Source organism: Bos indicus, chromosome 27 (assembly GCF_029378745.1).
Source record: "Bos indicus isolate NIAB-ARS_2022 breed Sahiwal x Tharparkar chromosome 27, NIAB-ARS_B.indTharparkar_mat_pri_1.0, whole genome shotgun sequence".
In the NCBI taxonomy this organism is placed as follows: Eukaryota; Metazoa; Chordata; class Mammalia; order Artiodactyla; family Bovidae; genus Bos; species Bos indicus.
In genome coordinates this window covers 5,929,758-5,954,561 of record NC_091786.1, presented here as the reverse complement: position 1 = coordinate 5,954,561, position 24,804 = coordinate 5,929,758, and the positions used below count along the sequence as shown (strand labels likewise).

Sequence of the window (24,804 nt, the reverse complement as noted above, 5' to 3'; positions counted from 1 at the left end):
CACCAGCACACCAGTCCCATAGGAAAGCCCCCGCCCCCGCTCCAGAAGGAAACCCCCCTCCTCTGTCCCCCTGCAGCCCTCACTTCCATTTGGTTTGTGCTTCTTACTTCTGCCTTGTGCGCACATGGATACACTTCCGATTCCCTTTTGGGCTGTAAGATCTCTATAGGCATGGATTGTCCTATTCCTGTAAGTGCTGGGCATTGAGACGAGACATTGCTTCACAAATTGTCATCAACTGAATGACAGAGTTGACATGGACAAAGCATGTCTCTCTGTGTGTACATGATATGATGCAACTAGATGCTATGGAAAAACAAGTCCTGTGGAAAGCACAATTCAGTGAAGACAACACAGCACAGGACACAGAGACCGCAGGGGGCAGGGCGAGCATGCTGACCTCAGCCTGCTTGCAGTTTCTTCAGAGGGTTTGCTAGTTAAACCAAGAGCCTTGCTGGTGCACGCTGTATGTGTGAGCAGCTCTCTGGTCTTTGCATTAATTCTTCCCTCAGTGCAAGCTGAGGTCACCATGGGGATGGTGTTAGGAGACAGGGCCTTTGGGAGGTGATTTGGTGATGAGGGTGGGACCCTCCTGGGTGGAATGAGGGCCTTTATGAAAGAGACCCCAGAGAGATGGCTCACCCCTTGTGCCCTCTGAACACAAGGAGAAGACCACCATCCACCAGCCACCTGCTCTGTCTTGATCGTGGAGCTCCCAGCCTCCAAAACTGAGAAGTAAGGGTCTGTTGTTAGTAAGCCACCTATTACAATACCACATGTAAAATAGATAGCCAGCAGGAATTTGCTGTGTGACTCAGGGAACTCAAACAGGGGCTCTGAGACCAGCTAGAAGGGTGGGATGGGGAAGGAGATGGGACAAGTTTCGGGAAGGAGGGGGCATGGGTGAACCCATGGATGATTCTTGTTTTTCTATGACAGAAAACCACGAAATTCTGTAAAGCAATCATCCTTCAGTTAAAAAACAAAGTGCAAAGAAAGAGCCACCTGACCTATGGTGTTTCTGTTTCAGTAGCCTGAAAGGGCAGACACATGACAAGTGAGAATTACAGCACAGGTGAATTAAGGTACCTAAGCATTCAGCCTTAAGATAGGGAAATGACGTGGAGTATCTGGCTGTGCACAATGCCATCTCATTACAAGGAGCCTTAGACATGAAGGAGGGACGCAGACCAGTGTCAGAGATGCACGCTGAGAGGCTAAACCGGCCTCTCATCAGCTCACACTGATGTGGAGAGGCCATAAGCCAAGGAGGGCAGGCAGCTTCTAAGCGTGAGAAGGAAGGAAGCCTCCAGAAGGAACGGCATTTTGCTGACACCATAATTTGAAGCCAATGAGACCCATTTGGGACTTTGGATCCTCAGAACCACAGTAACAAGTATGTGTTCCTTTAAGCCACGTAGCTTGTGGCAATTTGCTATAGCGGCAACAGGAAATCAATACAGCAGTAGCTTAAAATCATGCCTTGAGCCTAAATTTAGCAGCTCAAAAGAGACAAACCTGTGTGTGTTTAATGGAGGAAAAAAATGATAACAGCTGTCAACATTTTACTCAACTTTATATTTCTTTTTTCACAGAAATGCCCATGGTGTATCTGCCAAACCTTTTTCATCTCAAAGGTTGTATTTGGGACTCAGTCTTACACCTCATATATCTTGTATCCCTTTTATCCTTTATTTTTAGTTTGTTTTATTATCATGGAACATTTATCTGCCATTAAGTGTAGTTTGGTGGTACTGTTTATATTAAATTTTTATCATATTCTTTGTTGGGATTTCAGTTTTTAATTTCTACTTAATTTTAAGTTGCATTCTTGTATCTGTTGATGTTTTATTGCCATAACATTTCTGGGTGTCATGTTGGACTCCTGCATGGGAGGAATGCTCCTGTCATTTCAGCACTGGGAAGATGATGGCTTTCCCATGTGACTCATGAACCAAATGGGCTCATGCTCTGGTCCAAGGCAGTCTTTCCACCTGGGTCCTGGGTCTCATTTCTCATGCTTACTCAGGGGTAAGACCCAAACCATCTCCACCTCTTGCCCCCGTCTAGTGCAGCTACAAAAACTAAAAGCAGGGACTTCCCTGGTGGTCCAGTGGTTAAAACTCCAGCTGCCAATGCAAGGGGCATGGGTTCAATCCCTGGTCAGGGAACTAAGATCTCATATGCTAAAGTTCAGTTCAGTTGCCCAGTTATATCCAACTCTTTGCGACCTCAAGGACTGTAGCACGCCAGGCCTCCCTGTTCATCAATAACTCCCGGAGGTTACTCAAACTCATGTCCATCAAGTCAGTGATGCCATCCAACCATCTCATCCTCTGTCATCCCCTTCTCCCACCTTCAATCTTTCCCAGCATCAGGGTCTTTTCAAATGAGTTACTTCTTCCCAACAGGTGGCCGAAGTATTGGAGTTTCAGCTTCAGCATCAGTCCTTCCAATGAATATTCAGGACTGATTTCCTTTAGGATGGACTGGTTGGATCTCCTTGCAGTCTAAGGGACTCTCAAGAGTCTTCTCCAACACCACAGTTCAATGGCATCAATCCTTCAGTGCTCAGCTTTCTTTATAGTCCAACTCACATCCATACATGACTACAGGAAAAACCATAGCTTTGACTAGATGGACCTTTGTTGGCAAAGTAATGTCTCTGCTTTTTAATAAGCTGTCTAGGTTGGTCATAGCTTTTCTTACAAGGAGCAAGCATCTTTTATTTTCATGGCTGCAATCATCATCTGCAGTGATTTTGGAGCCTAAAAAATAAAGCCATCTATTGCTTCCACTGTTTCCCCATCTATTTGCCATGAAATGATGGTATCAGATGCCATGATCTTAGTTTTTTGAATGTCAAGTTTTAAGTCAGCTTTTTCCACTCTCTGCTTTCAGCTTCATCAAGAGGCTCTTTAGTTCCTCTTCACTTTCTGCCATAAGGGTGGTATCATCTGCAATCTGAGGTTATTGATATTTCTCCCAGCAATCCTGATCCAGCTTGTGTTTCATCCAATCTGGCATTTCACATGATGAACTCTGCACAGAAGTTAAATAAGCAGGGTGACAATATACAGCCTTGATTTACTACTTTCCCAGGTGGAACCAATCTGTTTTTCCATGTCTGGTTCTAACTGTTGCTTCTTGAGCTGCATACACGTTTTGCAGGAGGCAGGTCAGGTGGTCCATCTCCTTCAGAATTTTCCACAGTTTATTGTGATCCACACAGTCAAAGGCTTGAGCATAGTTGATGAAGCAGAAGTAGATGTTTTCTGGAAATGTCTTGCTTTTGCTATGGTCCAACAGATGTTAGCAATTTGATCTCTGGTTCCTCTGCCTTTTCTAAATCTAGCTTGTACATATGGAAGCTCTCAGTTCATGTACTGTTGAAGCCTTGCTTGAAGGATTTTGAGCATTACTTTGCTAGCAATCAACAGTCTGCATTGATAACTAAGTTTCTTCTTTTCAGAAGACTAACATATTATGCAAACTACATCTGTACCTGTTGCCCTCTAACTCTGCAGGAGCCACACTCTGCATCTATGATTCTTTAACTTATTCTAGCCATGTCCTGAATTTAACTTTAGTGCATCATAAACCTCCCCTTGTAGTTTGGTACCTCTCTTTGCTCTATTTTAACCTCATGTTGATGCTTAACTTTATGGTGCACTCTCTTTGGAAGCCACCCCTAGTGGTTTGCTTTCCCCCTTTTGAATTACAGGAAGAAAGTCACCAGGAAATCCCCAAAGGACAATTGACCCAACCACAGGGACCAACTGCCACACCCAAATACCTAGCTACCTGACACTGGCCTAGTGACTGATTCCAAACAGTGCAAAAAGAGAGAATTCAGGACCCCTACACCTTTTGTCCCGTATCTCCAACCCTTGACTGTGAGCCCCGACTGTATGATCCCCTGGATTCCCGATGGAGGGGAGACAGGCTCCTTGAGGCAGGAACCTATTGTGTTCTCCCTTCTGTAGGCTTAAGGGTTAAAGCCATCTTTCTGTTTGCCCCAAACTCTGTCTCTGCAAATTTTATTTGGCTCCAGTGGGCAGAGAAAACCAAGATTTCGGTGACAACAATGCCATCGAGTCTGGCTGGTCCCCCACCGCTTCACCAGGATGACTCCTGCCAACAGGGATCAGGAGGCATCCTGTGTGACCTCACTCACCCCTTCCTCCGCCCTTTGTTGACCTGGCCGATAATTGTGTAGCCATGGACAGGGGCTCCCAGGTGTCTCTGCTGCAGTCCACCTGAGAAGGGCAGAGGAGCCAACTGCAAGGTAGGTTTCCAGGAGAGAGAGAGAGACATCTGTGGTTGAAGAAGGGGTGGGAATAGGTGCATAACATTTAGGGAGTCAGTGTAATGGATCACTTTCAGTATAAAAGTACAAGAGAGAAATGTGGCCAATTGCCTGTAGTCTATACTTTCTTTTTTATTATTATGAAAGTACTGTTGCTGGGGCCAAGGAAGTAAAACCCTCACAGCTATTCTGTAGAATTAAGTAAGACTTATTTAAACAGCTTCCTACAAACACTTACTCTATTTTTAGGTTGATGTCACTAAACTAAAATAGATCTCCACTTAGTGAAAGATTCAAATGCTGATCAAAAGATTAAAAGTGAAAACACTTTATTGCTAAGTTGCCTCAGGAGAGAGAGAAAAATGTCAGAACATATAGTTCAGGTAAGATGGAAGAGAGGTAGGGAGGGAAGGCTAGAGACCATGATGTATTATGACCTGCTTTGACCTGTTATGTTGGGAGTGGGTGAGTGGGTGTTTGTGCTCGGGAACACTTTGGGGTAAAGCAACTTAATGGGCTCTCTCCAGACCCTCAAAACCCTAAGGATTATGCCCAAGCCTTCCTTTCTTTTCTCCTTCCCTCCCTCATTCCCTCCATTCATCCATTTATTCATTCACCTATATGTTGAGTCTTCCATACTAGTACGTATTCGTAGAAAAAAATGTTTGACTACCTGCTCTATGCCAGGCACTGTTCTAGGTGCTGAGACTGTGAAATAATAAAACAGGACTTGTTATTTTGGAGACTTACATATAAAGAAAAAGAGAGATATGAACACTGTAAAGCAAAACCAAGTGGAGAGAAGAAAGACATGGAGAAAAATATCAATGATTTACATGGTATGCATGTGTGCTAAGTCACTTCAGTTGCGTCCAACTCTGTGACCCCATGGACTGTTGCCCACCAGGCTCCTCTGTCCATGGGATTCTCCAGGCCAGGATACTGGAGTGGGTTGCCATTCCCTTCTCCAGGGGACCTTCCCAACCCAGGGAACAAAACTGCATCTGCTGCATTGGCAGGTGGGGCTGTTTGTCACTAGGGCCACCTAAGAAGCCCCTTATCTGGTATTCTTTGGTGCTTTTCACTCAAGAATACATTGATGAATTACCTCTATTAAGAAATACTGTAGCCCATAAAGCCTCACCTGATTGTGGTCTATGCAAGAGCTTGCTTAGGATGGATCAATTCTCTCTGTGAAGGTAGCAAAAAAAAAAAATGTTGAGAGTGAAAAAAGACCATTTTAATTTCCAAAATTCCTTCTCATTTTTCGATTGTGAAAGGTGTATGTATGTTGGCTTGTTGTTGTTCAGTCAATCACTCGTGTCCAACTCTTTGCGACCCCATGGATGAGGTTGTTTATTCTGAAAGGAGAAGTGGACAGATGCAGAGACATGAAAGAAAGGTGAAAAAAAGAAATGAATAATTTTCTAACAGAATTCAATGTTTAATGATTTTTCCCCCAAAAGTGCATCAAACCTCAGAGCCATAAGCAGAAGTGAGAATCAATGTGGAAACCCTGACTTCTTGCAAACCTCTTCCTTTACGACAGCAAACACTTGGACCATGTGTCCATCGATGAAACATCCTCAAATTGGGCCCAGGCCCAGCTGAACATCTCTGGAAGGATAAAAGCACTTTCTTTCCAGCTGAAGTTTTCAAACTCTCTCCCAGATCGCCTGCCCTAATTCAGGTGTGCCACCAGACGCTGGTTCTACCTGGAATTCTGAAAACTCCTTTCCCATCATGAAGCTACTGTACCTTCTCTTCCTCTTACTTGCGTGTCTTATCCAGAAAACATCGGGTTAAGTGGCAGATGCAACTGGTCGGGTGATATGGTGGATGACCTTGGAGCCTAGAGTAGGGAAGGTCAAGTTGATTCATCCCATCCAGTGATGTGCTAAAAGGAATAATATCAAATCTGAGAGAAGCATAGCATATGCAACATGCTCCATTTTACAAATAATGAAAGAGAAGCTTAAAGAAGTGAAAAATAGCCTCCCAAGATTGCCCTTAACTAGTTGGTGGTAAACCCATAAATTGTAATGGTGATAGAAAACATTTACAGGGGACTTTACAGCTTACAAATCATTTCCATGTGACTAACAGTAACACTAATAATAATAGTAAATAATGTTGACCACTTCCTTTTTAACCAAAACAATGAAACTTTTAATGTCTTATCCCAAATATATTCCTCATAGCAATATTTATGGGGTAGGCCATTTTACAAGATGGAATTAAGAAATGAAGTAATTTGTTTAAAGGAGTGCAGATTGAGTGTAGGGAGCACTTTAACTCAAGCCCAAGAGGGTTTGACTCCAAAGACCTTGTTTTTATTAACTATTCAACAATCCCAGAAAACTAATGTACTTACTGAATTACATAAAATCAACAAATACTTTAGCTCAAGTGTGATCTGTGCATCACTCGGGACATACTTATCCTACAAGGTTATGTGTTGCTCACCAGCAATCCAAGCTAAACTAGGGGTCCTGCATTTTCCCTGCAGCCCTCCTCAGGTGACAGCATGCTCCAGGCTGTGCTGTGGTGACAGCACCTCCAGATCTTAGCATCTTAAAAGAGCCAAAGTTAATTCTTGCTTAAATTTCGCCAACCTGGGAGGGCCCGGGTGCTCTAATGAGACCCCCCGACCCCCGAGGAGCAGCCACCACCGTGGGTGCTGCTGGTCCTGTGTCCGAGCAAAGCGCTCTCAGGACTCTCGTGCTGGCAATTGAGGGCCCCAGCCCTGAAGGGAAACGTCAGTTAGTCTCAGAATTCATTAACCAAGTAGGTCCAGTTGTGTAGTCCCTCAGTTGTGGTCCACTCTTTGCAACCCCATGGACTGTCGCTCACCAGGCTCCTCTGTCCATGGGATTCTCTAGGCAAGGATACTGGAGTGTGTTGCCCTTCCCTTCTCCAGATCTTTCTGACCCAGGGATCGAACCTTCATCTCCTATGTCTCCTGCATTGGTAGGCGGATTCTTTACTACTGAGCCCTCAGGGAAGCCCAGGGGAAGCCCCATAGACCCTGTTTAAATGAATGAGCACGATCACCTTCCTATAGGACAATTTATGGCCCCTACTCAGTTCTTACTATAATTTAAAAAAATGTGGAAAAACATTCTAAGCTTGTAGGTCACACCAAACCAAGAAGAATACCAGTTGTGTCCCTGTGGACTGTAATTTGGAGTTCCTTGCTATACAAGATGAATTCTGGTAGCTTTAGTTACATATGCCTTATTTATTTGTTTTTTTTTTCACCTCCCCTTCCTTTATAGGGAAAGGAAAAAAGAAAAATCTTGAATGTGAGAAAATGGGTGGTGCCTGCAAGTATCAGAACACCCGTGGGTGTGTCATCCTGCCTGGAGAATGCAAGAGTCGGAAGAAACACTGTTGCAGAGTCTAGTTTCAGCATTGGAGCATCCTCAGCAGCAGGAGCCCCACCACTGAGTCCTGTTTAAAAAGAGCCACTGTTCACTCGGGTCCTGTGGGGTCTTTCTGAGTGCATGAGGTCATGAATGGGATGGGAAGATTTCAGTTGGAAGTCTGGTCACACCACTCGTTAGCTGATTAACTCTGGACAGGCCTTGCCTTTCCTAGGTCTCAGTCTCTGCTCCTGTGACTGTTGAAATGGATGCTCTCCACAACCTAATTTGTTGGTGGTGGTGGGGTTTAGTTGCTAAATCATGTCCGACTCTTCTGTGACCCCATGGACTGAGTCCCAGGCTCCTCAGTCTGTGCGATTTTCCTGGCAAGGATACTGGAGTGGGTTGTCCTTTCCTTTTTCAGGAGATCTTTCTGACCCAGGGATCAAGCCCACATCTCCTGTGTCTCCTGCATTGGCAGGCAGAGTCTTTAGCACTGAGCCCCAGGAAAGCCAACCTGTTAGTCTCTGTCTACAAATGTATGGACTGGGGGAAAGAGCTTTGAGTGTGTGTGTGTGCGTGTTATAGTATGAAAAGTCACCAAGGTTTTGTGTCCCTTTGTGGAAGGATATCTGTGTTTCCATTGGCATATGGGTTTCCACGTGGTCAACATGTGCTTAACGTCACAAGAGACAGCAAACTGCTTTCTGAAGCAGCTGTGGTCGCTGCTGATAATCTCAGTGGCCTCTGAGTTTCCAGTCTCTTCATGTTCCCATCCCTCATCACACCTCCATGTAAAATTTTCAGTGTTTCTCTGTTAAAAGGATGAAGGACAAATTCTCTAGTGTCTCAGATCCTTCACCTGTTGGCCATACTTTCTCGAGTTTCATCTTATCTCAGCCTGGTTCGCATACTAACCCCTGACACAGTGGCAGTTGTCTTTCTGGCGTATTGTGTTCTCCTCACACTGAAACACACTTACGCTACTTGTCCTCCGACTTTCCCTGCCTGATTTGTACTCGCTTTTTATAGTCTCAGCTCACACATGGCCTTCACTGGGAAGACATCCTTCGTTCACCCAACTTGAGTAAGAGAAGAGACTTTGGTTCCATGGCCTCAGCTACCAGTACAGTTTCTAGCACACAGTAGCTGTTCAATAGATGCTGACAGAATAGTCGATGAATAAAGAAAATGATAGAATGAGGCTTCAGCTTTCCAATGTAATTCAGGGATGACCCATTAAATGTGAATTCCTCAGTTCACTTAATTCAGGAAGTTCCATCAAACATGAGTCCATCATACAGCGGAAGTGTTTACCATGTGATGAAGACCATTTATTTTCTTCCCAGGCACACACTTGTGTGAGAGTCACACAAATTAAGCATTCTACATCCTAAAGAAAGAACAAAAATGTCTATTTTTGGAAGAAAGTCTTCAGATCACGATCCGGGGGAAGAAATAATTCAGTCCAACCAGGAATCCCCAAAATACACTGCCAGGAAAGTATTCTGTCTTATGCGCCTCTTTTCCCTCACTTTGTCCCTCCTATTATACTTGCTTGTTTAGTAGGAGAAAGGCTGAATTTCAAATTTGTTGTGAATAGAAATTTTATGCTGTAATTTGGAAACTAGGAGCAGAGACTGTAAACAGCTCTCTTGGGCTGACATTTACAGCCTGTTATTGTGCCCTCTGAAATGCGCCATTGTGGGGTTATCAGATGTCTTTTGGAAACAGCACATTAAAATTTTGTACGTTTGTGTTTTCATTTCCTGGCGAGGGATCCCACTGAAGACAAGATGGTAGCACAGCCCTCAGATATTTACTAAAATCTGTGAACATACTCACACATATGCCCCACGTAGTTGAAGAGTGTCAGCAATACTCTGAAGGTCACTCACCATTCCCAGGCTAAGAACATAGGCCTGCTTTCAGGGTTTCTCAGATAAGTCTTACAATTAAGATTAAAGATCTAAACATTAAGACCCTGAAGCCAAGGACCTAGAATTATAGGGCACCAGCTGAGGGGAGAGAGGTTTCTAAAAGGGAAAAGGAATAGCCCGCCTGGCTCCAAACCAGGACTAAGGTTGATTTGGGACTTCTCTGGTGGTCCAGTGGCTGGGAGTCCACCTGCCAGTGCAGGGGACACGGGTTAGATCGCTGGTCCTGGAAGATCCCACATGCCTCGGGGCACCATGTTCCAAACGGCTGAGCCTGTGATCTAGAGTCCAGGACCCGCAACAAGGGAAGCCACCGCAATGAGAAGCCTGAGGACCAGAACTAGAGAGGAGTCCCCAGTCACTGCATCTAGAGAAAGCTCGGGCTCAGCAGCAGAGACCCAGCGCAGCCAAAAATTTAAAAAAAAAAAAAAAGGTTGCTTTTCCTGCCTCTTAGGAGGTAGGGGAGATAAGCAAGGGCCCCCCAAGGACCCTCTAAGTCCAGCCTGTCCACTGGTCTGGGTCATTAGTAGAGGTCACCAACTTGGGAACCCAGATTGAGTGGTCAGAGGGCTGGCTCTCATTGGCCTCAGATTGTTGAGGGGTCAATGCCCTGTGGGGTCAATGCCAGGGCTGGTGGTAGGCTCACACTCCCCACTCTGCCCACTCATGGACATCAACCTTGTTTCCACTTTCTTGAACTGCTCATTCTACCCACAGGCTGGAGGGAAGGTGCTAGCACTTGGCTTCCAGCAGAGAGCTTTCTCATCACGGGTCCTCGCACCTGCAGCTCTGTGCCACACTGTGGAGGCTGTCCTGATGCCCACCCATGCCACCCTGGGCTTCATCACTGCAGCTGTGACCCAGGAGCTCTGACCCCTGGACCGCCCATCACTGGGACCCACAGATATCTTAGCACTGCGCTGAGAATCTCACATGAGGAGTTCTGTGGCTCTGTCTTCATTCTTCCCCAGGACATCCCCTCACAGCCCAGTGGAGGAAGGGAATCTACACCCCCTTCTCTCTGATTGAAAGTTAGCCCAGTGAGGAAACTGACGTGGGGTCACTCATCTGAGTGAGGCCACAGAATCGATGACTGTGCCCTGTGGGCCCACAGCAGAGAGCGGCTTGTTGCCCAGAAGCAGACAGAGGACGGGGTCTGGGGGTGGGCATCGGGAGAGCTATTGCATCCATCCAGCCCCTGCTCACTTAGCTCATTATCTGTCAGGTTTTGTGAGCTAACGCCCTGGGAAGCACGAGGAGCCCTGGGCAGTGAGACCTAGGAAAGGAATGATTGGTCAGATGAGTGTATTTACATTAGGTGGCTCAGGTGGTCCAGAATCTGCCTGCAATGTGGGAGATCTGGGATAGATCCCTGTGTCAGGAAGATCCCATGGAGGAGGGCATGGCTACCCGCTCCATTATTCTTGCCTGGAGAACCCCATGGACGGAGGAGCCTGGCCAGACCATGGGGTCACAAAGAGTCGGACACGACTGAGCGACCACGTGGTGTGATGTGATGATGGGAGGAAGTGAGTGAGGGGAGACAGAGGACGACGGGTGCTGGGCACCAAGCACAACATGGCGGCAAAAGACAAGACCCTGCAGGAGGCGAGGCGCCGGCTCTCAGGGACCCTCCAGCCCCTCTCAGCCACACCAGCCACTCTGCTCCACACATCCAAGTGATCTTACTGCCCTCTGAGCTGTCCCATGACATTCAGCACTTCTGTGATGCGAGGAGCAATCACACAGGGGCTCAGACCCCCGCCTCCCCTTCTTTTCTCATCCCTGCCACCGCTTGCTCAAGATATGGGGCAGAATATACATCTGTGTTTTTTCCCAAAATGTCGTGGTTCTACCTATATGAATTATCTCCTTCTAAAAAATACCTCTAAGCTTCCTCTTTTATTGTGCTCTGCAGCCAGGAACAAAATGCCTCTGGAATGAGGCAAATGGTAAACTTTAGGTACTGCTATCAGCTCAGACACACGTCAGTAGGTGGAAGGTTTAAAAAAGGAGACTATGTATGTTATGACTATGTCATCATATTAGACTTTAAAGAAAGCAGGTGATGGTTTGTTTCCATTCTTTCCCATTGATTTCAGGGTTTCTTCTCTATGCCTCCAGGCCAGATGGCCTTCTGCAAACCCGGCTGGGAAACTTCCCTTTTCTACTCTTCCCAGATTAGCATCCCTGAGCTGCTTTGGGGACACCTGGGTATCTCTGTGAAAGTGGAGCAGGTTTGAGTAACAAAATTGAACTCAGATATGACAGGGAAATACCAGAGACCATTTACCCGGGATCACTTGAGAAAAGAAGACAACAAAGATGAGGAGGTAAGACAGCTTCAAGGCTGGTTCAGAAGAGACTCCTCCCAAGTTCCTGGAAAGGAGAAAACAAACAGCACTTCAGTGGGTTGAATAAAAAGCGGGCCAAAGCTTCTTTTATAGGTCCAATCAGGGTGACTGCATGTGGAAGACAGTGTTCAATTCTGATCTGAGTACTAACTAAAATATTTGCTGGACTTCGAAAGCCCATGATATGAACAGGAGCAACGATTAACAATGTTCCAGGCAAAGCTGGAGGGGTTTCTTTTGTTAGCTCTTAATGGGTGCAGGACCAGAAGAGAACAACAATGATGATGACAGTAAAAATAAGAATGAATAGATGGGAAAAAAAAAAAGAATGAATAGATGGGATGTCCCTGGCAGTCCAGTGGTTAAGACTTGGCCTTCCAGTGCAGGTGATGTGGGTTCCCACCTTGACTGGGGAGCCAAGATCCCACATGCCTTGTGGTCAGAAAGACAAAACATAAAACAGAAGCAATAGGGTAACAAATTCAATAAAGATTTAAAAATGGTCCACATCAAAAAAATAAAAATCTAAAAGAATGATTAAAACTGATGGAGCACTTACTCTATGGGAACATGTTAATAGTTTAGATGACGTTTTTCCCATTTGCTTTCATGGAGTTAGTACCATCCACTACTTCAACTCAGGCACAAGTATAGTCAAGATACAATCTTTTATTTTTCCGATAGTCACTCTTGCACTTAACTGAATGGGACTTTGCGAAGGAAAACTATCACACAGTTTAGGACTCACTTCTCTTCAGATGCTGAGAGGTGTCTTCGATCTATTGTAGCATGTCACTTGGCTCAGTTTGTACAGAAGACAGTCCCCCTGCGTCTGACAATGGGCTTTATCTGTGCTCTAGGAATGACCCTGCTGATTCAGGGCCCTGTCCAGGCCATGGTGATGTCTAATGACCGATAAAGCCTCATGTTCTTGACTCTTGTGCTATAAAACACAGCATAGTTCCAGGGTAAGTGAAAGTCGAAGGGCTTTGCTCCTTAGCCAAAGCCTGAATCAAAACAAGTTTGGGACAGGGGCTTAGTGTCCCTGATGAAGGACAGAAGGAATGAAAACAGTTCACCAAACTGAGATGGCATCTTGAGATCAAAAAATGAGAAGGCCACTGGGTATAATCAATAAGTCCATTTTTTACCAAGGTCAGGGGAGCACCTTACTTACTCACAGAGCAGGACTCCAAAGCTCCCTCTGAGGAGCCACTGGGGATATTTTGTTGCTAACCTGGTGAATGGGGGTGGGGGGTTGGAAATAGGAATCTATTTTCCTAAGATTTGTGTAAGGGTAACTAGTCACATGGGAATACATCAGGGAAGGTTATCCTCATTGTTTGGGGACTAACAGAGCATAGAGGCTGCCTGGTCCTAATGGTTATTAAACAATATCTATTAACTTCAAGACCCTGATGACAGAGACATGATTCACCACACAGGCCAGTTCCAGGCAGGGTCAGCAGAAGGATGGCAGGAGCTGCACGAGCCCAAGATGGCATCAGTGATGCTAACAGACATCCAGGCACCCTCCTCCTGGTTTTCCTTACCCTGCTGTTTCTCTCCTCTGTCTCCGGGCTTTGGCTGCTGCTGCTTCTGCTGCTAAGTCGCTTCAGTCGTGTCCGACTCTGTGTGACCCCATAGATGGCAGCCCACCAGGCTCCCCCGTCCCTGGGATTCTCCAGGCAAGAACACTTGAGTGGGTTGCCATTTCCTTCTCCACTGCATGAAAGTGAAAAGTGAAAGTGAAGTCGTTCAGTCGTGTCTGACTCTTCGAGACCCCATGGACTGCAGCCCACCAGGCTCCTCCATCCATGGGATTTTCCAGGCAACAGTACTGGAGTGGGGTGCCATTGCCTTCTCCACTGGGCTTTGGCTGAGCCATCCCTAACTTAAGTCTCAGCAGCTGGGGGTGAGATTTCTGTTTTTTCACCCAGAAAATCTTGGGCTTCTCATAAGAAATGATCCCCCTTATTCTTAATGAAGCATTTTTCTGTAACAAATGTCTTCAGAATGACTGACTCAAGGATTCTTGTATTTTCCTTCTCATCTCAAGATGATGGCTGATTACTCAGCCTACATTTATGCAATTAATCAGAACCCACCAAGTGAAGCGTATTGAAGGTGATTATGATGGCCTTCCTACAACCAGAACTAGTCTAATACTAATATCATCCCTAATGGTATCCATGAGGAAAAAATAAGACTAGAGATATTCAGTGTGGTGTTCGAGTTTGTATGTGGTGAAATTAAAGTTGGAATCAGGAATCTGACTCTAGATACTGAATTCTTTATTACTGCAGGATGTTCTACTGGTCTCCTTCCTCAAGGTTTAAGTATTAGAATCAAGTGAAAATTACTATACATTTTAAAAGAATGATAAATTGGCTCACGACTTTCCATACACTAGTGATAATCTAGAAATTAGGATTTAAAAATATTTTTATATTGACCAAGCTCATTTTAAGATTCCCTGTAAAGGGAAAACTTGCAAAAATAAGCAGGATAATTTTTATAAAGAACAACACAGTGACTTTCATTACCAGTTATTATAACTTATGATGATGCTGAGGCTTGAAATACGCGACTTTGGCTGAGTCACATATTTTCCTCTTTGTCCCCCGCTTCCTGGGAACCTTGCACCCTGTCTCCGTCCTCCCGCCCTAAACCTGCTCTGTAAACTGTAGAGAGCTGTGGTCCTGTCAGGGCCTGCTCCCTCCCCAGAGGGAGGAGAGTGACACCTGTATAGAGAGGCGGCCTACTCAGCAAACTACAGACGGGGCCACGCCTTGGACAAGACAAGTGAACAAGGAAGACACCGCATGATCGCACCTCTCTCAGGACTCCAGCCTCGGGCCAAAGTGGCTTAAGGGTCACATTTGCTCTGTGAATGAAAACACTGTTGCAACATTTGTGTTCAGTCGCTCAGTCCTCCCAAACTCTTTGCAACCCCATGGACTGTAGCCTGTCAGGTTCCTCTATCCAAGGAATTTTCCAGGCAAGAATTTAAAGCATAATAACTGTCTCCCTCCCACTGCCTACCCTGCCATGGAAAACAACATCAGTCCTAATGATAAAACATTCGATTGTGTAGATGTGAGAACTGTCTGCTTTTATTTGCACAAGAGGAGACTTGCTCAGGGTCTCTCGCCGGGTTCCTCAGCTGGGCTGCCTCCATCAGCTCGGCTTTATTTTGCAGTAAACAGTGAATGCCCAGCAGGGTCCTCTGAAGGGCTCACAGCTTGGCGTCCCTTGCTTCAGGCAGATTCCACCCTGAAGATAGCAGGGTCTTTCAAAATTGAGCACCCTAGTGCTGTCTGGAAAAGGAAAAGACATTTATATGAAGCCTCGTGGAAGTCCCATGAGGAAATCTGGGGGTCTCACCATCTGACTGGGATCCCCTTCTTTCCCAGCTAAACACCAATAGCAAACGTCCCCCTCGTATCCCTCACTCTCTGTTCTGATGTAAGATGTCAGTGTTGCTGATGAACCTGGTTCGAGAAGATCCCACGTGTGGGAGCAACTAAGCCCTGAGACACCATCGTGAGCCTGTGCTCCGGAGCCCGGGCTCCACAGCGAGAAGCCCCTGTAACGAGAAATGTGTGCCCTGCAACTGGAGAGTAGCCTGCGCTCTCCAAAACTAGAGAAAAGCCCGCACAGCAAGGAAGACCCAGCACAGCCAAAGGAAAAAAAAAAAAAATATATATATATATATATCTATCTATCTCCTTCCTGCCACAGGAACACCTGGGTGGTAACCGCAGGGTCAGTAACCACTGCCCTGTGTGCCTCACCAGTCACCCCAACTCCCCATCATGCAAAACCCACCCAGCTCTCACAGGCTCGTCAGATGGAAGCCTTGTCCAGTGGAACTCAAGGTCACACTGTGACGGGTGGCAAGAGGTCTCCGGTCTGGGCCTGAATAAAGGAAGTTTGTCTCATACTGGGTTATACCAGTCAAGTAATTCAACTGATTTACTTCACAAATAATCTAGATTATTCCAGGGAATTGGGAGGAGGGAGAAAGTTACCACCAACAAGACGTTTAAGGTCATGAAGATGCAACAACATGCTTTGGAAAGAATTCTCTAATCACTCAATGCCTACTTTTGGGTGTGGAAGTGACCTACTAGTAGCTCTGTCAAGCTTTACTTTCTGATGATGGTTGACTTAGGGAAGGAAAAACCAAGTAATGATATGAAAGGGCATCATGACTGGTATTTACCGGGCAGTACCTGGAAGAGGATCGAGAGAGCGGTGAGGAAGACATGGAGGAGCCTCATTGTCCTGGAACGGAGGTCCCGGAAGGCCTGGTGGGAAGGATCAAGGACACAGTCAGAAGTCCGAGGAGCTCAGGGCCTCCAGGACCAGAGCAGACATGACCTCCTACCCCGGGGCCCTGCGTCTGCCTTGGCGGGAGGAGTGTGACTGCTCCATCCTTTCTGGCTCCCTGAGCCCCAGCTGTCACTCGCCTTGGGTTTGCTCAGACCTGGGGTTTCAGATCTGGTGTTGAGGCCCTCCTGTGCCCACATGGAGGCGGCGTCCCCGTGAGGCAGAGGCTGGAGCATCCAAAGCCAGTGGTAGGGTGGGAGTCCGGCTGTTACAAAAGGAGGGTAAGGCCAGCCCCTTGTGGGTGAGAAGGTTCATTAGAAAAGATTTAGAGCCCAGTTGATTGGATCTTCAGGGCTACTTGAAAGGAAGATCCAGAATGGTGGTGGGTTATAATCTTCCTAAAGAATCCACGTTAAAGGAAGAAAGAGTTTGTATTGGTTAAAAATTAGTGGAGAAATATACCCAATTATTTCTAGGATTTTAATTTTAATGTTTACTTTCATTTAAATCTATCATAGTTTTTCTGATTATAAAAAATAGTACACATCAGAAAGTTTCAACTAAAAACACCCAAAATTTCAGGTCATAAGTAAATGCAAAAATGAAAGATTTTTTAAAAACCCATAGGCCCACCCTTCAGTTATAACTACTACCTACAATTCAGAATATTTCAGCTCTTTTCCTTTGCAAATGAAATTGTGTAAATATTTATTTTTAATTTAAAACATAGAATCTTACTTCACACTCAATGCCAATGTGTTTTTACCACTTAAATGTTATCTTGGAAAAATTTTAGTATCTGTTCAAATGAATTTGCCTCATAAATTTGTATGATCATATATATACATATATCTTGAGAAATTTATATAACACTTACTTTTGTATAAATTCCTACAAGTGGAATCTATATATATATATATATATATATATATATATATATATATATGCATTTTTCAAGTTTTAATGGGTTTTTCCCAATTGCCCATGCTAGAAACTATTGTACCACTTTATCCTCTTACTGACAATGTTAAAAAGTATATTTGACAGTCAATATTCTCATTACTAGTGGTTTTAAGAATTTTTTCAATTTTTCCAAATTGAATGAGGTAATAATATTTTCTTTTTTGTTTTAATATATTAAAAAAAATTGTTTCTGAGGTTGAACATTTTAAAAATGTTTTTATCCCTTACACTTTACCCATTTTTCTATTCATCTTTCCTTGCTGACTTCTCAGAATCCCATGTATATTTAAAGTCACTAATCCTATATTATATGTGTTGCAAAAATTGTTTCTGGCTTGCTTTTGGCTTTGTGCTTGCTCATCTAATAGATGAAATTTGTAACTACCCTTAGAGATTACATTTGGTTTTCTTCAAAGATATTTATTAGTATGTTTATCTACTTCTGTCTGTATTCCTGGTTGGTTTCATTCTTAATTCTTTCAGTCCTGGAATGGAGGCTCTTCTGAAAACCTATGACAGACAAGTCCCCAGCAGTGACCTGAGAACTGTTGCTTGCACCATCCAGCACTATGAATTTCCTGAGCCCACAGACATGCCCTCACTCCCACATGTCTCATATGGAAGGCTGATGTCTGAGTTCACATCTCTGTCCTCTTAGGAAACCTAGTCTTGCACGGAAGAGAAACAAGCTCATACATGATTAGAAGGAATTGAAAATGATCAGGGCCACCCTAGTGATCCAAGTACAGCAGGCCATCTGTGGGAGGACAGGGGCGGGACACATTTTGTACACCCATCAGAGCACCTAAACCACACAGCCTGCCTGGCACCTACCTAGTCCTGGTCAGAGACGGTTCTGTTCCTTCTGCTCTTCTGTTTGTCTCTGCCAGAGGCAGCACTAAGTGATCTGAGCTATTAATAACACAGCTCCTCCAGTTCAAGATAATCAAATCTCCCTCTTCAGTCTCTTTCAGAGGGCATGGCTATGCTCAGTGATTCTCTATTACCAAATAACATTTAAATTACTCCATCAAGTTAAACATAATGTTATCGCTTTATTGACTGATTCTTCATTGAAATTACAGGTTTTACTAAAGAAAAAAAAAAATGACATGTGGGTGATTGAGTCTAAGAACTAGATTTCCCTTTACATGTTTTCCTCCTTTTAGTATAACCTTTCTGGGTCCTTCAGAGTGTTGTTTTTTTTTTTTTTTTTTTTTTTGTAACTTGATTCTTAAATATTGTATGGTTTTGCTTTTTCAGTCACCTTCTTTTGCTATATTTTATAATTGGCTACTGTGTGCATAAGAAAAGCTATGAATTAGGAGTAAAAATTTTGTCACTAGCCCACATTGAAATCTTATTCCTTTAGATTTTTGTGGTTACTTCTCAATAGTTTTCCAGTCCTAAAACTATGGATCTGTAGGAATTAACCTCCTTGATTCTGATGTGTAAGCTTCTTATATTCTGCTCTCAATGAATGGCATTGACTCACAATGGCTTGAACCTTTGGAGATCATCTAAGCCAACTTCCTCTTTACAGAAGAGGAATCTGTGGCCAGACAAGGTCAAAATCATGTCCTGGGTTTATCCTGTGGCAGATGTCTTTTATGTTGCTAAATCTTTCTCAGTTGCGTGTGTGCGTGATTAGTTTCTTTAGTCATGTTTGACTCTTTGTGACCCTACAGACTATAGCCCACCAGGCTCCTCTGTCCATGGGATTCTCCAGGCAAGAATATTGGAGTGGGCAGCCATTTCTTTCTCCAAGGGATCTTCCTGACCCAGGGATTGAACCCAGATAGCCAACACTGCAGGTAGATTCTTTACTGCTGAGCCACCAGGGAAGACTCCTATCTGTTACCACAATGCAAATATTACCTTATTTCTACCCATTTCCCCTGTTTTCTCATTTCTCTTATTCCTCCTTTCACGTCAAAGATCAACTTCCTCAGTCTTCAAAAATGAAAAAAGGTTTTTCAAAAACAGTTATTTAAAGACAGTTTTTTCTTTTTAAATAAATGCTTTCATCCTTTTTTTTTCAATATGAGATTTATTCCATAAAAATCTTTGATTTTTCTTCCAGAACTTAATGAAGAATTTCAACTCATGCATGAAGCACAAATTGTAGTTTCAGCCAAGATGTCCCTGGGTCAGAAATGACTGTGTCCAGTGAAGAAACTGAGGGAATTTTAATGACAACACTAACACCCACGGCTTCTGTGACCCTGGGATTGAGTCTAATCACTCTTGTGGAGTCAAAATTGAGATGACTGAATTTATGTCAAGATTTCTGTCTGAAAAGTTAGTTCAGTTCAGTTCACTTGCTCAGTCGTGTCCGACTATTTGCGACCCCATGAACCACAGCACGCCAGGTCTCCCTGTCCATCACCAACACCCAGAGTCCACCCAAACCCATGTCCATCGAGTCGGTGATGCCATCCAACCATCTCATCCTCTGTCATCCCCTTCTCCTCCTGCCTTCAATCTTTCCCAGCATCAGGGTCTTTTCAAATGAGTCAGGTCTTCGAATCAGGTGGCCAAAGTATTGGAGTTTCAGCTTCAATATCAATCCTTCCAATGAACACCCAGGGCTGATCTCCTTTAGGATGGACTGGATGGATCTCCTTGCAGTCCAAGGAACTCTCAAGAGTCTTCTCCAACACCACAGTTCAAAAGCATCAATTCTTCGGCGCTCAGCTTTCTTCACAGTCCAACTCTCACATCCATACATGGCCATTGGAAAAACCACAGCCTTGACTAGACGAAAGTTAGAGCGAGATAAAAAAAAACACATTGGGCCTATGAATGCGAGCCTCTACTATTTATTGACCCTGAGAGAAATCGGTGGAGGATGTCTGGGCAGTGAGAGAAATTGTCCAAGGCAAGGATGGTTGAGACTTCAAAGGAGAGAAAATAGAAATGGAGGGAAGAAGGGAGGGAGAGAGAGCAGTCACAAGAATCTCATAAAATTCTTCTTCAGTTTTGGGGCCATAAAAGGCCCCAGTCTGCTCCCCACGTGCTCCTCCAGCAGAGCAGGCCAGGGAGCATGGGGCCCTGGGTTAGCACGTCTCTTCTTTGTCAGGTGCTGGCAGCCCTGTTCCCACCCGGCTCTGCTCTGAGGAGCTTACTGACTCCACTCTGACAGGACAGGCCTCACTCTGAGCCCTCGTTCTCTCCCTAGAGAAACAGAATGACGTCCTTGAGTCATGAATGAGTTGGAGTCCTGCTACCTGTCGACCTTGTTTCACCTACAAGACTCCAAGGTCTTGAAAACCTAAGACTGAGTCTCCTCAGCGTTGAGCCCTTAGGTGTGAGCCAGACGAAGAATAACTCGAGCCTGGAAACAGGAAGCACCTTTGACAGAACCATAGGAACGTGGGATTCTTCTCCTTCTTTGTCTGTGCCCAGACTTCTCCCATTCAAGCCCGGGCTCCCACGCCTTCCGCGCTGGACCCCGAGGGGCCTCACTCATCGCTCCTAAATCAGGGGCTCAGGACCCCCGTCCCCCGGCCTGCCCGCCTCTGCACACACTCCAGTCTCGGGGTCGTGCTTCCAGTGAGAACAAGAAGGGGCGCTTCAAGCCCCCGACGCTCTGCCTCAGGTCGGTCTGGGGGAAGCACCATCCCACGTGCGCACGGGCGGCTTTGCGTCTTGGGCCGTGGTCGGCCGCCATGAGCGTCGGTTGCGCCCGGAAGTGTGTCGGGCGTCGGGCGGCACTGCGCCGACTTCACGCGGAGCGCCCCGGGACCCTCTCCGTGCGGAGCGCCCTGGGACCTTCCCTACGACCTCAGACGGCCTCCGGGGGGCGACCTCGAGCGGCCGTTCCCTCCGCGGGGAGCAGGACCACACCGAGGTCAGGAGGACTGAGCCCCGGGTGGACGCACAGCCGGCCCCGCCAGCGCGCGTGTCCCGTCCCGCAGCCCCCTCGCTCCCTCAGAAGCAGCCTCAGACACCTCTGGGATGTCGTGTGGAAAGATGACGCTGGACCGAGGCTTCGGACCCCGGGCTCCGGTCCCGGCTCCGCCTCTGACTACAGGTCACGTCCCTTCGTGGCGCCTCCGCGCCCTCGTCAGAGAGATGCCAGAGCTGGGTGAGCTGACCCCCAGGTTCCCCCGGTTCTGAGGTGCGTGGCTCCAGGCGCTTCCGAGAGGTGTGGAGGCCCGACGCAGAGCGGGGACCACGGGAGGATGGCCACTCGCCTGGTCCTCGGGCTCCCGCCTGGGGTCCCCCGAACCAAGACCCCGTCCGCCTGGGCCCTCGGCTTTGCTCACTCACCTCCTCTCCCTCCTGTGGGCAGCAGGGCCTGAGGAGCCTCTCCTTCGTCCTCCAGGGCCTGTTCCTGGAGGCGCCCTGACAGCCCGATGTGTTCCCATCACCAGGCACTAGTGAACCAGAGAAATCACTGAGTGGGCACCTGCGGACGCGCGGCGCCTCCTGGCAGGGACCCAAGGGCCAGCGCCTGGCGCCCAGGGCCTCTGTACCCGGGCCTGGCTCATCTGCAGAGACTGGAAGGGACGCGAGGCTGCAAAATGCAGGGGACTTGTCACTGCCCCTGCCTCAGCAAGCTCAGGGAGCCAGTCACTGCCGACCCCCGAGAGCTGAGCTCCTGGGCGAGTGGAGGGTGTGGGAGGGTCCGAGCGCTGCTGCAGCGCCAGGAACACTGAGGACAGGAGGGGGTAGAAGGAGGAGAACAGCTCTCTGTGACACCGTGGCATGGCCTTAGGGCTCAGATGGTCAGCTCCCCCTGCAGAAGGGAAGAAATCAAGAGGAAATAGGGCGGCATGCCAGCAAGAAAAAGAGAGAAAACCTGTCTGGGGAGACAACGCAGTAAATCATACCTAGACGTGCGCGTTAACCATCGCATCAGCCGGGAAGTAGAGGGCAGGGGCAGGGAAGCAACAAATTCAGCTGAGAAGAGGCAAAAGTCTTGGGGTCTTCACTACCTTGGTCTGCAGAGGGTGCTTCATCAGATGTATTTGAAATAGACAAAAATTGGTTTAGGTTGAAAACGACGAAAATCATTTGGGAATAATATTATTAAGTGTCCATAAAAGGAAATAGCACAATATTGCTTAATTTCACTTTTTTAATCTTCTCTTATTTTCTGATTTCTCTTCTGATTATTATGCAGAACTCTAGACATTTCCTCCATGAAAGAGTGTCATTACTGAGGCTTAGGATTAACTGAGAAAACACTGATTTTAGAGTCAGGAAACCAGGGCTGTGGCTCCAGAGAAGCCACTTGCCTCTGGACCCCTGGGAAGTAAGTAGCCTCTCTTTTCTGGACCTTAGTTTTCTCATCTGGAAAATGTGATGATCAGTTCAGTTCAGTTCAGTCGCTCAATCGTGTCCAACTCTTTGTGACCCCATGAATCGCAGCACGCCAGGCCTCCCTGTCCATCACCAACTCCCAGAATTCACTCAGACTCACATCCATCGAGTCAATGATGCCATTCAGCCATCTCATCCTCTGTCGTCCCCTTCTCCTCCTGCCCCCAATCCCTCCCAGCATCAGAGTCTTTTCCAGTGAGTCAACTCTTCCCATGAGGTGGCCAAAGTACTGGAGTTTTAGCTTTAGCATCATTCCTTCCAAAGAAATCCCAGGGCTGATATCCTTCAGAATGGACTGGTTGGATCTACTTGCAGTCCAAGGGACTCTCAAGAGTCTTCTCCAACACCACAGTTCAAAAGCATCAATTCTTCGGCGCTCAGCCTTCTTCACAGTCCAACTCTCACATCCATACATGACCACAGTAAAAACCATAGCCTTGACTAGATGAACCTTTGTTGGCAAAGTAATGTATCTGCTTTTGAATAGGTTATCTAGGTTGGTCATAATTTTCCTTCCAAGGAGTAAGCATCTTTTAATTTCATGGCTGCAGTCACCATCTGCAGTGATTTTGGAGCCCAAAAAAAATACACTGTTTCCACTGTTTCCCCATCTATTTCCCATGAAGTCGTGGGACTGGATGCCATGATCTTCGTTTTCTGAATGTTGAGCTTTAAGCCAACTTTTTCACTCTCCACTTTCGCTTTCATCAAGAGGCTTTTTAGTTCCTCTTCACTTAGGTCCCTCCAATTCTGAGATGCTACAGCATCAGAGCCTAGGCCTCACACCTGCTGACACTAGGTTCTGATGAACGGTTTCTTAGCAAAAAGATACTTCCTGCACTAAGTAAAAGCCAAATTATCTGCCTCTGGGGAAAATATGTTTGTCCTCCTGCTTAATAAAAGGAAGTAAGTTACTCAGAATGTAGGCTTATCCTCCTGCTTCATGTTACACCAGTATAGTAATCTAATCCTTGAAGTTTCTGGGCGAAGCACTCAAGTGAGAGAAATTACACAAAGATAGGAAACAGTCAGATGGGTCCCTTCGGGCATCACCTGGTTCTCAGTTTCTAGCACTCTCCTGGCCCCCTTTCCAGGCACAGGGCAGCTTGGCTCAGCACCATTCTTCCTGAGACCCATTTCCTCTGCTCCCACGATTTCCAGTTACTTAGCCAGAATCAGGTACAAAATGAACACAATGTGCTCCCAGAATGCCAGGGGCTTTCAACTGGATCAAACAGATCCACACTGTAACAGTTCATCACTATTCACTGCAGTGAGGAGGAGGGGTCTTAAAGGAAGGAAGGGCTGTTCCTGTTCCTATGGTGTGGGGGTGGGAGCAGGGGAAGAAGTTGAGAATACTTTGCTGTGAGGTCAGTTTTTGATTTATGGTCTAAGGGATGAGTCAGTATTTATGAGGCAGATACACACACAGTGGTGAAGCCAGTCCTGGAAAAAGGAAGCTCATAGGCAAAGATAGAAAGGTGTAGATTTCAATGTGAATTTGGGAAGTCATGTGTCCTTTGGCTAAAGAAAAAGGAAACACTGTAGGATATGTAGACTCAGGTTTGGATATTTGGATTTGTCTGGTAAGCAAAGAGGAGAAACTGAAGGACTTTAAATGAGAAAATAACATTGCCAAATTTGCAATCTGGAAATAACTTGGTAGCCATATGTAGACTGGATTCAGGAAGGGAAGGTAAAGGACTGTTATAAACCCACCATATATAAAACAGCTAGCTAATGGGAAGCTTCTGTATAGCACAGGAAGCTCAGCTTCATGAAGAAGAGATGTGCTAACTTAACCATCACATGAGGAACCACACTGGTAGGAAGAAGTCTGCTTAGGAGGCAGCAATTGTGAATCTGGTTATGAGAATGTGGATGGTCCACTTGTGTTATTCTCATTGGTTACCCATTGAAAGAAGGTATTCATAGTAACAATCATACATCGTAGGGAGAAATCCCTGTAGCCTGGAACCCAATTCTGTCTACCCCCCTACAAAATCTCTTTAAAGTAGATCATGCAGGGACAGCCCTGGTGGTCCAGTGGTTAAGACTCTGAGCTCCCAATGCTGGGGGCATAGGTTCAATCTCTGGTCAGGGAACTAGATCCCACATGCCACAACTAAGAGTCCATGTGTCACAACTAAAGATTCTGCATGCAACAGCTAAGAGCTGGCACAAATTAAAAAACAAACAAACAAAAAAGA

General features: G+C 45.9%; 1 long non-coding RNA gene across 6 annotated transcripts; it reads right to left on the bottom strand.

Annotated features, from left to right (window-relative positions):
• Nucleotides 1-93: 93 nt before the first annotated feature.
• LOC139180169 (uncharacterized) lies at nucleotides 94-24,804 on the bottom strand. 6 transcript variants are annotated; one of them, XR_011564473.1, is made up of 5 exons: nucleotides 21,539-24,801; nucleotides 16,204-16,278; nucleotides 12,714-15,285; nucleotides 11,905-11,990; nucleotides 94-6,206 (listed from the first exon to the last, which is right to left on the bottom strand). It is a non-coding gene; the product is annotated as an uncharacterized lncRNA (long non-coding RNA). The 6 variants fall into 6 exon arrangements; XR_011564474.1 differs by having other exon boundaries at nucleotides 13,519-15,285; nucleotides 21,539-24,789; XR_011564470.1 differs by having other exon boundaries at nucleotides 11,905-15,285; nucleotides 21,539-24,804.